Source organism: Salvelinus fontinalis, chromosome 5 (genome assembly GCF_029448725.1).
Source record: "Salvelinus fontinalis isolate EN_2023a chromosome 5, ASM2944872v1, whole genome shotgun sequence".
Taxonomy (NCBI): domain Eukaryota; kingdom Metazoa; phylum Chordata; class Actinopteri; order Salmoniformes; family Salmonidae; genus Salvelinus; species Salvelinus fontinalis.
The window spans coordinates 13,396,495-13,415,015 of NC_074669.1; positions in this window are offsets into that span (position 1 = coordinate 13,396,495).

The window sequence follows — 18,521 nt, forward strand, 5'->3', positions numbered from 1 at the left end:
GGCCCGATGAGACGCACTGGAGACCAGCTGCGTTGAGCCGGCTTCATGGCACCTGGCTCGATGCCCACTCTAGCCCGGCCGATACGTGGAGCTGGGATGTACCGCACCGGGCTATGCACACGTACAGGAGACACCGTGCGCTCTTCCGCATAACACGGTGTCTGCCCGTACTCCCGCTCTCCACGGTAATCACACACCTCAGGGCGAGTACCGTGTATACTACGCCAAACCAACAGCTCTCTCTCTTCGCTCTCCTCCAATTCTACCAACAACTCATCGAATGTCTCATAGTCTCCCATCCTTTCACTTTCCTCCAATCTGTCCAATAACTCCTCCACATTCTCCGACTCATACCTCAATTTCGCCAACTGCTCCTTATGGTAAGCACGGGGAACTGGCTCAAGTCTCCTACTTGACCCAGCTACACTCCCCGTGTGCCCCCCCCAATACATTTTTTGGGGAGCCTCTCGGGCTTCCAGCCGCTCTGCCTTGCTAGCTCCTGCTGTTGCCGCTGCTCTCGCTGCTTCCATTTACCACGCTGCTTGGTCCGAGTATGGTGGGTGGTTCTGTAACGGCTTTCTTCCTGGGATGAAGGAGAGGACCAAAACGCAGCGTGGCTAGTGTTCAACATGATTTAATAAAGAATATATGAGAACACAACAAACAACAAAACAATAAATGTGAAAACCGAAAACAGTCCTATCTGGTGCAGAACACAAAGACAGAAAACCACCACCCACAAACCCCAACACAAAACAAGCCACCTAAATATGGTTCCCAATCAGAGACAATGACAAACACCTCCTTCTGATTGAGAACCATATCAGGCATACATAGAAATGGACAAACTAGACACACAACATAGAATGCCCACCCAGCTCACGTCCTGACCAACACTAAAACAAGTAAAACACACAAGAACTATGGTCAGAACGTGACACCCGGGAACCCCACTACAATGGCGAACATGCATAAAGATGGCAGAATTCAGATATGATGTCATTGTTTTAGCACTATCTACTGACTGTTTAAACTATGGTGCTGTTTAAATTATTGGCACATGATTCAGTGCCAATAAATCAGCACAATCTGCTTTTTCAGTTTTTCAAATTGCAGGTGTCTTGAAGCTAAAATTGGGATCATGTATACTCTGCTAATGACTATACAATTTTTTTTACAATACAGCAAATTTAGCAAAACAAGGAATTTGTGGTAAGTGCACCTCCGCTATTGAAATTGGCCTCTCCCAACTCAAGTTTGCCATTTCCTGTTTGAAGAGAAGGAACCTAAGGGCAAGTGAGTTTCAATGGCTACAACTAACAATTCTGATTTCAATGTTTTACAATATGCTTCATCATGTTTCACAGTATAAAAAGTAGCAGTGTGTTTCTTATAAATAGTTGATATAAATAGATATAACAATACATTTGAAACAACAATATTTAACAATGATATGCATGAGGACTTACACACCAAGGGCCCTATTCAGACTTAGGAATTGTAGTGTTTCCTACGTACGCCTTTCCGACACATTTCTCAATAGTTGGTTTTCAGACTTACCTTATGCAGATTTTTAACAGGCTTCTCCCGAGTGGCGCAGCGGTCTCGGGAGACCGATGAGGGGGCGCACAATTGGCCCAGAGTCATCCGAGTTAGGGGAGGGTTTGGCTGGCACGGGATTTCGTTGTCCCATTGCACTATAGTGACTCCTTGTGGTGGGCTGGGCGCCTGCAAGCTGACTTCGGGCGGCTTGGCGGGGTCGTGAGGATTTGCAGGCATGGTTCCTTTGCTTGCGCTGAATTAATTTAATCCAACAGCTGAAAACGCTCACACTTGCCGGCCAACAAATTTTCTCATGGCGTTGTCATTCAATAGGGCTTTCCTTACATTTATCTAAACTCGTCCTTTTAAATATTGTGTACCTTTAATTGAAATTTTCTTGACAGACTCACCAGAATATATGGAGAGAACGGTTCAGGATATTTGGGATCAATATTAGGGATCTCCTTTTCAGCACCAATTTGGAGATCTAAAAATACTCTGATCTTGTATATTATTTAAGGTTAGGAAAGTATTTATGAATAAAAAAGAAAACAGGTTTGGAGAGCCTTTACGCACTAAATATATTGGTGAATCAAAAATATAGTGGTTTGATTCATCCTGAAAGTTGCCATATTAATTTGTTCAATCCATGAAATATTGGAAAGTGAGAAAAGTGTACAAAAGGGATTGAACAGTAGTCCTATAAATCTACCAAAATAATCCTCACTAATCATGGAACTGTGATGACAACAGTCCAGTCCTAGTGAACTGTGCGCCAGGCTCCAGGTTTAAGCTGCTACTTATGGTCTGCATGCCATAATGATTCAAATAGGCTACAAGTCCCAAATTATTGCACAACTTGTAATGCGTTAGCCTAATATGATCCACTATTGCTAGCGATCCTCCAGAACAACCACACGAATGTGGTAGAGGAAAAAAAAGGTAACTAACGATGTAATGGAATAATGCAAAATGTAAGGAAATTAACACTAAAGTAAAAGTTATAAAAATGTATGTGGGTATAACTGACGGTGGCTACTGATAGTGGTTAATATGTAACACAATACATTTTTTTTTTAAATACAGTGAAAAGTCCTGGAATCTAATTAAAACATACAACTAATCATAAATCAACCTGGTAGGTTTGGCGCTACAGTGCATTTGGAAAGTATTCAGACCCTTTGAATTTTTCCACGTTTCCTACGTTACAACCTTATTCTAAAATAGATGTTTTTAAAATGTCCCTCATCAATCTACACACAGTACCCTGTAATGACAAAGCAAAAAAATGTTTTTTAGAAACTTTTGCACATTTATTTAAAAAAAATGGAAATATCACATTTACATAAGTATTCAGACCCTTTACTCAGTACTTTCTTGAAGCACCTTTGGCAGCGATTACAGCCTCAAGTCTTCTTGGGTATGACGCTACAAGCTTGGCACACCTGTATTTGGGTAGTTTCTCCCATTCTCCTCTGCAGATCATCTCAAGCTCTGTCAGGCTGTATGGGGAGCGTTGCTGCACATTTTTTTTAGGTCTCTCCAGAGATGTTTGATCCGGGCTCTGGCTGGCTCAAGGACATTCAGAGACTTGTCCCGAAGCCACTCCTATGTTGTCTTGGCTGTGTGCTTAGGGTTGCTGTCTTGTTGGAAGGTGAACCTTCGCCCCAGTCTGAGGTCCTGAAAGCTCTGGAGCAGGTTTTCATCAAGGATCTCTCTGTAATTTGCTCCATTCATCTTTCCCTCAATCTTGACTAGTCTCCCAGTCCCTGCTGCTGAAAAACATCCCCAAAGCATGATGCTGCCACCACGTCGCTTCACTGTAGGGATGGTGCCAGGTTTCCTCCAGATGTGATGGCATTCAGGCCAAAGAGTTCAATCTTGGTTTCATCAGACTAGATAATCTTGTTTTCATGGTCTGAGAGTCCTTCAGGTGCCTTTTGGCAAACTCCAAGGCTGTCTTGTGCCTTTTACTCAGGAGTGGCTTCCGTCTGGCCACTCTACCATAAAGGCCTCATTTGTGGAGTGCTGCAGAGATGGTAGTCGTTCTGGAAGGTTTTCCCATCTCCACCGATGAACTCTGGAGCTCTGTCAGAGTGAACATCGGGTCCTTGGTCACCTCCCTGAACAAGGCCCTTCTCCCCTGATTGCTCAGTTTGGCTGGTGGCCAGCTCTAGGATGAGTCTTGGTGGTTCCAAACTTCTTCCATTTAAGAATGATGGAGGCCATTGTGTTCTTGGGAACCTTCAATGCTGAAGAATTTTTTTGCTACCCTTCCCCAGATCAGTGCCTCGACACAATCTTATCTCGGAGCTCTACGGACAATTCCTTTGACCTCATGGCTTGGCTTTTGCTCTGACATGCACTGTCAACTGTGGGGGCTTATATAGACAAGTGTGTGCCTTTTCAAATCATGTCCAATAAATTGAATTGTAGAAACATCTTAAGGATGATCAATGGAAACAGGATGCACCTGAGCTCAATTTTCGACTCTCCCAGCAAAGGGTCTGAATGTAAATAAGGTATTTCTGTATTTTATTTTGAATAAATTTGCAAAAAAATCGAAATAACTGTTTTCGCTTCATTATTATGTGATATTGTGTGTAGATTGATTAAGACATTTTTTTATTTAATACATTTTAGAATAAGGCTGTAACGTTTCAAAATGTGGAAAAAGTCAAGGGGGCCTTCAGTGTGTGACAGCTTGGTAAATCTGAAAGGACAGCAAACGTAATACCAGCATACTCATGTAGGAGAGTGCACTTTTTGTTAAACACAAAGCCAGTGGTGTAGTGGAGGGTATCACTTACTTCTTAACCCCTACTGGTGCGTATCAAAGTAGTGTAGTATAGGACGTATCAATTATGTAGTACAATAGAGAAATCATGCACAAAGTAGCCTACACAATCGCAAAGCACGTGAAATGTATTCAAATGCGAGCTGCATACAGCCTAGTTTAAATGGAAAATCATCGGCAGGCAGCAAGCATGCAGCTCTCAAATGATTTTGGCATGGAGCAGCTCACAGAAGAATGACATCGGTAGCTAGTAGGGTAGGAAAGACTTTTCAATGTATGATATCTACCAGTAAATTCTAACTAAGGCATCAATCGGTATGCAAACCAAGTATTGAAAAAGTTTAGTCCAAAGTGTTGGTTAGTAGGCTATTTGTGTTGCACAATTGTCATTATGCACTGTTTGCATCAAGGGCCCATTGGGAGACAGATTTTTTTACACAGGGTGCACTTCTTTTGCTAGGAGGGTCGTTTGGGAACTTTTTGGCAAAATTTGAGTATACCCACTTCTCCAGGTACCACTACACCACTGCATAGGGCTGATAACAGCAGGATAAAGGATAAGCAGTCAATAAACTCGGACATAATAAGCCAGTGGGTCCCAATCACAAGAATACAAAAACACAACCATTAAGCATTTCCAATTGAAATGGACAACTCTTACTTCCCATTGTAGTACAGAAGTAACTGGTAACCTAAAGTTTAAAGTGGAACTGACAGCGGTTTACTTACTTTGCAGATATTAAGCAAACAGACAATCATAATATCAGTAAAAAATATCAAATTCCCAGTTTATGTCACAAAACCAACTTTATAAGAGGTTTTCTAAATTCTATTTGACTCAATGTTCCAGGACATATGTAACCGATGTGAAATGGCTAGCTAGTTAGCGATGGTGCGCGCTAATAGCGTTTCAATCGGTGACGTCACTTGTTCTGAGACCTTGAAGTAGTTGTTCTCCTTGCTCTGCAAGGGCCGCGGCTTTTGCAGAGCAAGGGGAACAACTACTTCAAGGTCTCAGAGCAAGTGACGTCACCGATTGAAATGCTATTAGTGCGCACCACCGCTAACTAGCTAGCCATTTCACATCGGTTACATATACACTAATGCATTGTTGGCGGAATAGATGGATGCAGTTCAATTCTTGATTAATGAAATTCACCAATACATTTATCGGAACTCCAAAAAATATTGTTATCAGGTTGTAAATCCCAGCTGGCCTGGTACATTGTTTGCTGCCTCTGAGATGCATTGTTTCAGTTTCAAGGACTCAATGTTCTGGACAAAAACGGACGAATGTAACTAACACTGCGAATGTCAATACAATCAAACTCGCAAGGGCAATGATCACAAGTCAATCATAATGTGGCTAATAGGCTAGCATATCTACTTATGTTGCAAGCTAAAAACACAGAACCTAACGTTAGCTCAATAGCTAGATAGCCAGCTGCTAGTACACTGTCATGTCATGCCATTGGAGGAGTGGGTGTGACTGACTTTTTCCCCTCATATAATTTTTCGGTGGCTATACACAGCTAGAGATGCAGGTGTCATTTGGTTAGCTTTTAAGAACTTGAACAACTGTTATCCAGTTAGCATATCTCTTGCGTTCGCAAATTCCCTCTGGCTATCTACTCTAATTTCAGAGCATTCTCATCTGAGTGTGCAAGAACAACTAATACATTTGTGAACGTGCAACTGACCAGTGTCAGTAAACGTAGGCAAAAAAAGTAATAGTTAGTCAAGAATGCTCTAAATAACATGTAAACAGCCTAACCAGCTCTGCTACGGTGAGTAAAATGAGTGAGGTGTTCTCTCATTTGTATCTGGAAGTAGCTAGCTAGCAAGCTAGCCAACTTTAGCCAGTTAGCTTGGATGGTTGGTTGGGACAAGCATGCATTGGCAGGCAAACTGCAGAAGGACGAGGAGGGTACAATTCCCATTGTTTATCAGTGCCATTTTGACGGCCAACTAGCGGAACAATTTTGAGAGGGTTTATCTAATGTTCCTTCGTTAGATTTTAGCTCATCTTCCTCTAGCTAGCATTAGTTGTTGATCTTGTTGTTGTTAATGTGCATAACAGAGGGAGCCTACCTTTTCATGATTGTTTGATCAATAGGACTGTGAAGTCCCCAAAAGTAAGAGTATTCCTGTGGTATTTACATATTTGCCGAAATCCATTCAGGTGTATTTCGTGGTGTTTGGCAAATGTGTTCTAATAAACTAAAGTCGCGCTGTTTCAACTGCCTGTAAACACACAGTCCAGTTCAAAGTGAATGATGGTAGGCCGGTGTGGCAAATTGCTTGTTTGTATGAAGGCCTACTGTAGCTCTGATTGGCTATAGTGCACGGGTCTGTGTAGACTCCGGTACTGGACAACACATACGTTTTTATTTGGTTTTATTCACTGCAGTGTCTATTAATTGTCCAAACGCACAGCCGCTTTCCCGCTCTATATTGCTATAGAAAATGCCTTAGTATACGTAATTCCCAAACATTCAAAAAATGTATGAAAATGTGAAAATGGCCATATCTAAGTGGTCGTTTGTCAGAAAATGTTTTAAAAAGTGTCCTTTTCTTCCCGAGGGTGTATAGGAACAGATGTTTTAATGAAAAAAATAGAAACACATGTAAAGTGTTGGTCCCATGTTTCATGATCTTAAATAAAAGATCCCAGAAATGTTCCATACGTACAAAAAGCTTATTTGTCAAAACTTTTGTGCACAAATTTGTTTACATCCCAAAAAATATATCAACCCTTACAGAAAACGACCATTCATTATAATCCAAATAATAATTCAAATTTCCTGTTGCTACAGGATTATTTTCCTGCTGTATAAAACTGGCTCAAATTAAGATCCTACATCTGTAGCTATAAAACTGCTATTTTTTCTTTCTGTCCCATGGCAATATGTGTAAAATTCAAGGAAATTTGCTTTAAAAGTGCAAAATTCTCTCAGCCTCATTGCAAAATTGATAGAATAACATGAGATTAGCTATAAAAGGGCGCATTTTCTCTCCGCATCATGAAATTTCCTTTAAAACAGCCACATTTTTTCTCAGCCTCATGGCAAAATGGGTAGAATAGCATGAGATTAGCTATAAAAGTGAAAATGTTTCTCTTTGCCCCATGGCAAAATGTGTAGAATTGTAGGAAGTTAGCTTTGCTCAGACCTTGATGAATGAAATGACTACGGTAGAATAGGTGTGTGTAGGTGCTTCGGTACTCTTACTCTATAGAGCTTGGCTAGCCCCGTGACATGATACATTTAAAACTCTGAGGTCTAAAGGAAACTGCAATGGCATCTGAACCAAATAAAATTTGTGAAAAAAATATAATAAATGAAGACAATAATTAAAGGGAATGTCATTGGAAAACCTCCCTGGTATTTGTGGTTTAATCTGTTTGAAATTCACTAGTTGACTGAGGGTGTCATGCCCTGACCTTAGTATTCTTTGTTTTCTTCATTATTTTTGGTTAGGTCAGGGTGTGACAAGGGTGATATATGTTTTGTCCTGTCTAGGGTCTTTGTATGTTTATGGGGTTTGTTACTAGTCTAGGTGTTTTGTATGTCTATGGTTGCCTAGATTGGTTCTCAATTAGAGGCAGCTGTTTATCGTTGTCTCTGATTGGGAACCACATTTAGGCAGCCATATTCCTTGAGTATTTTGTGGGTGATTGTCTTTGTGAGGTTACATGTCTGCACTCATTGTTTATAGCGGTCACGTTCGTTTTGTTGTTTTTGTATTTTGTTTGTTCAGTATATTTCTTTATTAAAAGAAGTATGTCTTCAAATCACGCTGCGCCTTGGTCTCATCACTACAACGATCGTGACAGAGGGACCTTAAAGATACTTGTATTTGTGAGGTACAGAGATGGTAGTCATTCAAAAATCATGTTAAACTTTATTATTGCACGCAACGTATTATGTGAGTTGTTAAGAACATTTTTACTCCTGAACTTATTTAGGCTTGCCGTAATAAAGGGGTTGAAAACTTTTTAATGACTCAAGACATTTCAGCTTTTTAATTTGTCAAAATTACAAAAACATTACTCCACTTTGACATTATGGGCTATTGTATGTAGGCCAGTGACACAACATATCAATTTAATCTATTTTAAATTCAGGCTGTAACACAACAAAATGTGGAAAGAGTCAAGGAGTGTGAATACTGTATACTGAAGGCACTGCATACTGTATGTGTGTGTGTCTGGACATGCACCTGTGTCTCAGTGAACATGGATAAACACGTTGCCATATCCTCCAACAGAAGCCATCTTACTGACGCTGCAGTGAGGAGAGTGGAAGCCAGATGAGTAGGGGGGTGTGGAATTGGAGGGGGACAGAGGGTAGGATAGTCGCTGGAGAGGAGAGAAAGGAGCATTTACAGGCTGCAATTATGTGTAATTTTCCAACAGCAGCAAAATTAGAGTCCACAGAACATAGGGGAAAATGTACTCCCTGGATTAACTTGTCATTGACACGTGATACATGCGAGGGGACAGAAAAGAGGCAACATCACTAATGCAAATATTGACAAACAATGGCATCTGGAGACAGGTTGGGCAGGCAGGTGAGGCACATGGCCAGGGAGGCTGATCACCACCCGGGGATGGTGTGATGGGGAGGAGTTATATGGAGTACGCAGCACTCCACTGTTGCCATGGAATAATGTCATTGTAGGGCAAAAGTAGTCCTACTGGGCTGGTCCCATTGGTCAGGTAGACCTCAATGTTGTGGAGTACAGGTACACATGGATCTGTGGTGTGCTGAAGAGAACGAGCAGTTAATTTAGCAATGTTGTTGTTGAGGGTCAATTCACTTTGCCCCAGCCCCAAACAAACACAAAAATCCACACAAGCAGGTATAGCATACATTTGCATACATGAGCACCAGAAGGTGTATTTGATCCCTAAATGAAATTTTACTCTGTGACTTCCTTCCAATGAAGAGCCCAGTGCAGCAGTGTGTACACTCTTAGAAAAAAAGGTGGTATCTAGAACCTAAAAGTGTTCTCTGGCTGTCCTCATAGGAGAACCCTTTGAAGAACCTTTTTTTGGTTCCAGGTAGAACCCTTTTTGTTCCAGTTAGAACTCTTTTGGGTTCCATGTAGAACCCTTTCCACAGAGGGTTCTACATGTAACCCAAAAGGGTTCTACCTGGAATCAAAAAGCGTTAGCCTATGGGGACAGCTGAAGAACCCTTTTCTCTAAGAGTGTATAGGGTTAATTAACTGGTTCCGTGGTGTCAGAGTGGAGCCCTCCATCCATCCATCCATCCATTCAGCCCAGAACTACCACTCAAATCATTACATCACACGGTGGTTAGAGGTTATGTCTTCAATGACATCATGACAGGAGTCATTAAAGCAGCAGTGAGCGGCGTGTAAATAATCCCATCAAAAGGGAACAACATAACAACCTCTGTTTAATCCCTAATTACCCTGGGTCCACCCCTCAAATTCCCCCCCCCCCCCCCCTTGGCAGTATTAATTAACTAGCACAGTGCTAACAAGTAGCCAGAGGTAGGCTACACCACTGCACAAGCCCCTGTCGGTTGCAGGGGTGATGCACTATTGGACCGAGCGCTGCTACTTTACAGAAGAAAAATCCTGAATAAACATAGGTGTTCTGAGTAGAGAGAACATTTTGTATCTGGCTGAGGAAAACATTTTCACTGTCCTAAAATTGATTGGGTATTTAGACCGGGACTGTCGGGGACATTTAGGCGATGTTGTTGCCATCGGTCTGAAGATGACTCTGCTTTGGTCCAACTAGTTCTCCAGGTTCATCCCAGCTCTCCTGTGAGTGTTTTTGTTTCCTTTAGCACCTAAACCCGCATAGTCTTGCAAGTTGCATAAGGTACATGGTTGTATGGTCTCCTTTCTATCGCTTAATGAATTTGTGACCAATTTACAATCTACAATCTCTTTTGTTACAATCGATTGAACCAGAGGAAGTGTACAGTAGTATGGTTTCTATGGAAATATACATAGAAGTTGGCCCAGACACAATTTGACAGGTTTCAACATCCCTCATTTACAGTAGCATAGAATTCCACAGTGTCTGACATGGTATTATTTATAAAAGCCTTGTACTCACAATATGCTAATAGCAGCAAGCTCCATAGTTGTCAGGCTACAGGCTTAGCCAGGCAGGCAGGAACACCAGAACAGGTTGGACTAGTTGGGCTAGGATCTCCCCGACTGCAACCAAGGCTGGCTGCCTAATTATCGAATAGTCTTTCACTAGTCGTATATAAATGTATAGTATAGTAAAGTCGTGACACTTTACATTACAGTGCCCTTATTACTGTGTAATTATTCCTGTAGGTACAAGTATTGTAATTACTAATTGCTACACAGTACTTACACTGTATGTACACTGCACTTACAGCAGTACTTTAGCCCTAGCCCTAGCCCTAACCCTATCTTCATGTCTACATCCCTGTTCAACCCTAACCCCAGCATCAGCCCTAACCCTAGGTCATGTCCACATCCCAATTTAACCCTAATCCTCAACCCTAACCCCAACCCTAACCCTAGCTTCTTGTTTTCATCTCTGTTCAACCCTAACCCCAACATCAGCCCTAACCCTAGTTCATGTCTACATCCCGGTTCAACCATAATCCTAGCCCTAACAGTGTAACAATGAGTAATTAGAATACTTTTTATACTGTACTTCACTAACCATAAGTACCTGTACCAATCTATTGGGATGGATGGACTTTGCAGTGACTAGAGGTGTCTTACAGCACATTTACAAGCAGAACTATGGTACACCCCTGATCACACAAAACACAGTTCACTTTCATAGCAGCCTTCTTGCATCTACACGCTCTCCTCGTCTCATCTTTTCCCTTCACTTGTGGACTTCAATGCACAACACATCAGCTGTATGTGACCAGGCAAAAAAACCTTTCCAAGCCAAAGTCATATCATAACTGCTAAAAGCTTACCTTGACTTGGAAGAGCTCCAGTGTTATGTTGGATAGTCATAGCTAACATAGCATCCCCATCTGTTTGAGCCGGGTGTTTGAGTAGGCTAAATGAGCTAGCTGCATTTGCTAGCTAAGTAAGGGAAAGTGAAAAAAAGTATGGAATCTCGCTCTTGCTTTTCTTAATTAAAAAATAAACGTTCAACTATTGTTTTTCTCTCTCTGAGTCAACTACTCACCACATTTTATGCACTGCAGTGCTAGCTAGCAATAGCTTATGCCTTCAGTACTAGATTCATTCTCTGATCCTTTGATTTGGTGGACAACATGTCAGTTCATGCTACAAGAGCTCTGAGAGTTTGGAGGACTTCCTCCTTCCTCCGGAAGTTTTCATAATTACTGTGTAAGTCTATGGAAGGGGGTGAGAACCATGAGCCTCCTAGGTTTTGTATTGAAGTCAATGTACCCAGAGGAGGATGGAAGCTAGCTGTCCTCTGGCTACACCATGGTGCTATCATACAGAATGCTGTTGAGGCCATTGCAAAAGAGTGTGTTTTAATGGTTATTTGGCCTGAATATATTTAGTATAGTTTTATCTGAAAATTATAACTTTTTAAATGTTTCACCATTTTCATTTTTATGAAACTCACTGAGGAGGATGGTCCTCCCACTCCTCCTCCGAGGAGCCTCCACTGCTGTAGACACATGATGTGTTTGGAATTCCATGATCTGGGCCCAGATTCACAAAACCTTCCTGAAAATATTTTTTTTAACTGCCATTTTTTCCTTAACTATAAACTTAAAAAGAAAGTTAAGCACAGTTGTTAGTCCTCAAAAAGGTTATTGGAAATGTATTTGCGCTATTTCTTATGTTTCTGCTTAAGCAAAAAGTTAAGAAGAAATTAGATTATTGAATATAAAGTTATTGGAAATGTTGTTAATTCCAAGCTAGCTAACCCCTTGTCTTAAACTCAGGGCAGTGAGAGAATAAGCTCATGAAAGCAACTGAACATCTTTAATTCACTCACAGGCTTCATCTGAAAGTTTCAGTATTGATTATTTTAAACCCAAGAACATGTTTTAGAACAGTGATCTCAGTACGAACTATGCTAACATGATTGCCATGCCAAATTGTTTGCCTAGCAACAAATATCTTTAGAAGATTCGTAAGAAAATCATTACATCTTAAGATATTGTTGAGGAATTGCACTTACAAACTATCTTATGAAATACTTATTTTTTCTTAAGAAGCTTCTTACATTTTTGTGTAAGAAGTGTTTTGTGAATCTGGGCCCAACACTACATGATCAGAATACAAAAACTAGATTAACTGTCAAGTCTACACATGGCATGAGTGTGTTGTATTTAAGGGATAATGCCAGAGAAGCCGATGTTTGGAGGATATATTGACACGGTGTTATTATATTGGCCCATGCCAATATATCCTCCAAACACCGGCTTCTCTGGCATTATTTAAATACAACAAACTCATGCCATGTGTAGACTTGACAGTTAATCTAGTTTTTGTATTCTGATCATTACCAACATATTCAAATAATGTTTGACATATTTTCAGAAAAATGTTGTTTTGATGAATGTATTCATACTCTTTCATCCTTCTACAAGATATCGTCCCAACACAAATCTAGGGTTGCTACCCAAGCCGGCTGGTCGTTCCTTCTATAGGTTCGGTCGCCAGAGACCCAGTCGTTTTGTTCTGTATCTATGGACGCGACCCAGTCGTTCATTCTATATGTTCCATTGCCATGCTGGCTGGCAACGTTCTTATCCCTTGCTTGCTAGCTAGCCAACTACGGCTAACTTACAGTCACATCAAACAGTTTAGCCAGAATAACAACAGTAGTGGCATTTCCATTTGTTTAAGCTGTTTTCTAGTGACATTTACTTGGATACATCCTTAATAATGAGCCAATGAGGTGTGACTTCACCTGGCATAGAAAACGTGCTCTCTCCTCAGGTTACTGTTGTTCAGAGGAGCTAGCCAACAACACACCTAACACAATCTTTTCAAACTGAAGCTGGAAAGACTGCAAACTAGCTGCACTTAGTTTCTTTTGATCTTTTATAATTGACATTTCTTTGTATATATCCATAAAAAGGATGCCAGCTGATTCATGATTTCGACCGGCTGAGAAACGCTGCCTGCCTTTCTGTCTTGTCCCAACTCCCGACACGTTCATTACTATGGGACAGCTGGAGATTGAATTAGAATTTTGCAAATGTTGAAGAGGCAGAAAGCAAGGTTTATACAAATCTAAAATTTTGAAAACTAAATGTTAGTCTAAAAGAAATGTGAGATAATGTCTAGATGCTTTTTATAGTGGAGATCAAGTTTATAAAGTGCCTGGCTGGGTTGATGAGACAGTGGATTGCGCAGTCAGATGGAACAGAGTAAATAGGCATTTTAATGTCATAGATTTAGCCGGTTGTAACTTGTGGAATAGACACCGGCTGGAATGCGATTTAACCAATCAGCATTCAGGATTAGACCCACCCGTTGTGTAAAGGGACAATTAAGCTCCACAGGTTGTGAGGGAGAACCTGTGCCTGTATAGGTCTGCCAGTGTATCGGTGCCTTACATCGTCAGGATGCTGTCTGGATGTTCCTCCTTCACTGCCCCTGTAAACCCAGATAGATCTGCTGAAGCCCAGGAAAACCATCCCATCGGCCAAGGGCACTGAGGCGGCACTGTGTACCAAATGATTCACCCCATTTCAGACTTCCACACACCATTTATTACCCTATTCTTCAGCTTTATCTCTTTTTGTTTATAGGTCTTCCTATGGTCATGCATTTGTTCAAAAATAAATCTTGTATACCTGAGTGCTGACATCACGTTGCTTTCTCAGCGAGTACCACTTCCCCCCAATTCGAACTCGGGACCTCTGCTTTGCTAACCTGACCGCCCTCGTTGACAACGTTCCAACAGTTTGAGCCACCCACAAGGTACCAATTGGATGGCTCCATCCACAACATTTCAAGCTAGCTGTGGAGTGAGCTTCTGGTAAATTCTTAACTCTGTTACACAAACACAGACTGATGTTCCTCACATCTCAGTGTCAGGAATGTTGCTGTTCTGGCGTTGCTGTCGTGCACTACTGATGTTTATTCTGGATCCAGCTTGCTTTCAAAACTTTTCGAAAGGATATTACATTTACATTTTAGTCATTTAGCAGACATTCTTTTTTTTAACTAGGCAAGTCAGTTAAGAACAAATTTCTATTTACAATGACAGCCTACCCCGAACGACGCTGGGCCAATTGTGCACCGCCTTATGGGATTCCCATTCACGGCCGGATGTGATACAGCCTGGAATCAAACCAGGGACTGTAGTGTCGCCTCTTGCACTGAGATGCAGTGCCTTGGACCGCTACGCCACTCGAGAGCCTTATCCAGAGCGACTTACAATTAGTGCATTCATCTTAAAATAGCTAGTTGGGACAACCACATATGATGTGATATGACATGATGACATAATAGGAGAAGTATGACAATTAAATAGTACATGCATTCACAAAACAAAAGTCTCACCAAGGATGCCACACTGGCTTTTGACAGTAATTTCAGAAAGCCTTGTGAGAGAAAACAGGATAATTATAATAATTTGTTCCAGAGCCCATTTTCCAGCCCTGGTCCAAAATGGACTAAATTATCTTGATATGAATTTTTTAAAACTACAACCCCCAAAATATGGTAAACAGTTATGGTTGGATTCCTATTGTTTTAGGCAGTGACCCATGAAGGCAGAGAAGTGACTGATGTCTAATCCTATCCGGTTGTGGCGCTTCATATCCACTCAGTTTGGGGAATGTAGGGAAACCATGCAGTTATTTTTGATTTATTTACTTGGACACTTCCTGGCATACTGAATTGATTTAATCGCTCGTGGCCCAGACTCCAGCGGAAGGTTGTGTCCTCATTATCGATACTACACTACTGTATTTACCTCAATTTTTACCGAGACATCCTTCTGCGTTTTGGGTTCTTTACTTCATTAGATGAAACTGCAGCCATTTTACAATACATTGTTTTCTATCATGCAACTGTGTTTATTGGTGGGTATGCCATTATACTAAGAGACCTAGTTCTGTTGTTCTTGGAGGGGGTTGGACAGGAAGGAGCCAATAAAGTGAGTTATTTCGGGCTGTGTTTAAGACCTGGATACTGTAAGTGTCCATCATTAGAAAGTGGGTTTGATCAGCTCTGTGAATATACTTCTCACTGATCTAGTTAACAGCGACCAAAAACATGTCATACTGTACGAAATATGTTGCATAAAGCCACCTCTACATTTATAATATATAAAAGGTATGTGGTCTAATATGTATTTCAAGACACCAGTGACTTGTCATTAGTAGAGGACAGGGAGTCCTGGGTTAATGAGCCTCTATTCATATGCATTTGAATCCACTGGTCCTCTGAGTCACAAAAGCCTGAAGAAAAGTAATTTAGAGACCCTGCACCAAAGACTGACCAGTACTTCTCCAGTGCCTAATCAAAATGGCTCTAGAGAGTCAGCAATGCGCCCTTACACAGTAACAGTAATTGTTATATTTAATTCTAAACACTGCGCCGTTGTGGTGCTGATGCTGTTTGAAGGCAGAGGTGAAGAATAGGTTTGTGTGTGTGCGCTCGCTGTGTGTGTGCTCCTTGAGCCACGACTGTTGATAAATATGCATGCCACATCTACTGTTTGTACTTAGGCAAAATAGATGGCATTGCTAGTGTGCAGAACATCTATCATTTCACCCTGTGATTAATAGCTGTCCTGGGGATGATTGCTGCAAACTCCAGCCACAGAGAGCCAGGCGAACATATGAACAACAGTACACAGCCTCCACGGTCAGGGGGCTGGGAACACTGGCAAGGTTCAAACATCTCTCCATGTGTCCTGTGGATCTGTGGTATTTGTGTGTTTACAAGGTATAGGAATTGAAAGTCGTAAAGGATCATGTGACTCACTATTGTTAAACAGAGATTCCCCCATTCCACTTTATGTTTTGAAGTATATGTTCATCAAGGTGTTTATTTTCCCCTTCTTTCTTTTTTGGTGTGTCTAAAATGTCTAAGATACATTTTGAGTGCTATGTTTATGTGGTCTAAATTGACATGTTAGATTTGATCTTCAGCACTGACACTAAAGTATACAGACTTGTTATCACCTCGAGTGTAAAGGGGTTAGCGATCTCCACCATTATAATATTACTGTCATCATGTACATTTCTTTCATGCAATTCCCCAAAATGGAGAGATCCCCAATCAGTCATGTTCACTTGTCCATTCAGTGTGTCACTATGAGCTGTTGAGGTTTATTTGAGTTTATACAACGGGTGGGTCTAATCCTGAATGCGGATTGGTTAAAAGTGCATTCCAGCCAGTATCTATTCCACAAGCTACCACCGGCTAAATGTATGATGTTAAAATGACTATTTACTCTGTTCAATCTGACTGCGCAATCCACTGTCTCATCAGCTCAGCCAAGCAATTTAAGCAGTTTTCCCGTAAAAGGGGAAAACGCAGCGGTCTCCTGGTCAGGCTTCGGAGACGGGCACATCGCGCTCCACTCCCTAGCATACTACTCGCCAATGTCCAGTCTCTTGACAATAAGGTCGATGAAATCCGAGCACGGGTAACTTTCCAGAGAGACATCAGGGATTGCAACGTGCTCTGCTTCACGGAAACATGGCTAACTCAAAAGACGCTAACGGAGTCGGTGCAGCCAGCTGGTTTCTTCACGCATCGCGCAGACAGAAACAAACATCTTTCTGGTAAGAAGAGGGGCGGGGGGGTATGCCTCATGATTAACGAGACGTGGTGTGACCATCATAACAACACTCAGGAACTCAAGTCATTCTGTTCACCTGATCTAGAACTCCTCACAATCAAATGTCGACCAATTATCTACCAAGGGAATTCTCTTCGGTCATAATCACAGCCGTATATATTCCCCCCCAAGCAGACACATCGATGGCCCTGAACGAACTCTATCTGACTCTCTGTAAACTGGAAACCACACACCCTGAGGCTGCATTCATCGTAGCTGGGGATTTTAACAAGGCTAATCTAAAAACAAAACTCCCTAAATTCTATCAGCACATCGATTGTCCTACCAGGGCTGGCAAAACTCTGGACCATTGTTATACTAACTTCCGCGACGCATATAAGGCCCTCCCCCGCACTCCTTTCGGAAAAGCTGACCACGACTCCATTTTGTTGATTCCAGCCTACAAACAGAAATTAAAACTACAAGCTCCCGCGCTCAGGTCTGTTCAACGCTGGTCCGACCAATCTGATTCCACGCTTCAAGACTGCTTCGATCACGCGGATTGGAATATGTTCCGCACCGCGTCCAACAACAACATTGAAGAATATGCTGATTCGGTGAGCGAGTTCATTAGAAAGTGCATTGACGATGTCGTACCCACAGCAACGATTAAAACATTCCCAAACCAGAAACCGTGGATTGACGGCAGCATTCGCGTGAAACTGAAAGCGCGAACCACTGCTTTTAACCAGGGCAAGGTGACCGGAAACATGACCGAATACACACAGTGTAGCTATTCTCTCCGCAAGGCTATCAAACAGGCTAAGTCCCAGTACAGAGACAAAATTGAATCGCAATTCAACAGCTCAGACACAAGAGGTATGTGGCAGGGTCTACAGTCTATCACGGATTACAAAAAGAAAACCAGCCCCGTCGCGGACCAGGATGTCTTGCTCCCAGACAGGCTAAATACCTTTTTTGCCCGCTTTGAGGACAATACAGTGCCACTGACACGGCCCGCTACCAAAACCTGCGGGCTCTCCTTCACTGCAGCCGAGGTGAGTAAAACATTTAAACGTGTTAACCCTCGCAAGGCTGCAGGCCCAGACGGCATTCCCAGCCGCGTCCTCAGAGCATGCGCAGACCAGCTGGCTGGTGTGTTTACGGACATATTCAATCAATCCTTATCCCAGTCTGCTGTTCCCACATGCTTCAAGAGGGCCACCATTGTTCCTGTTCCCAAGAAAGCTAAGGTAACTGAGCTAAACGACTACCGCCCCGTAGCACTCACTTCCGTCATCATGAAGTGCTTTGAGAGACTAGTCAAGGACCATATCACCTCCACCCTACCGGACACCCTAGACCCACTCCAATTTGCTTACCGACCCAATAGGTCCACAGACGACGCAATCGCAACCACACTGCACACTGCCCTAACCCATCTGGACAAGAGGAATACCT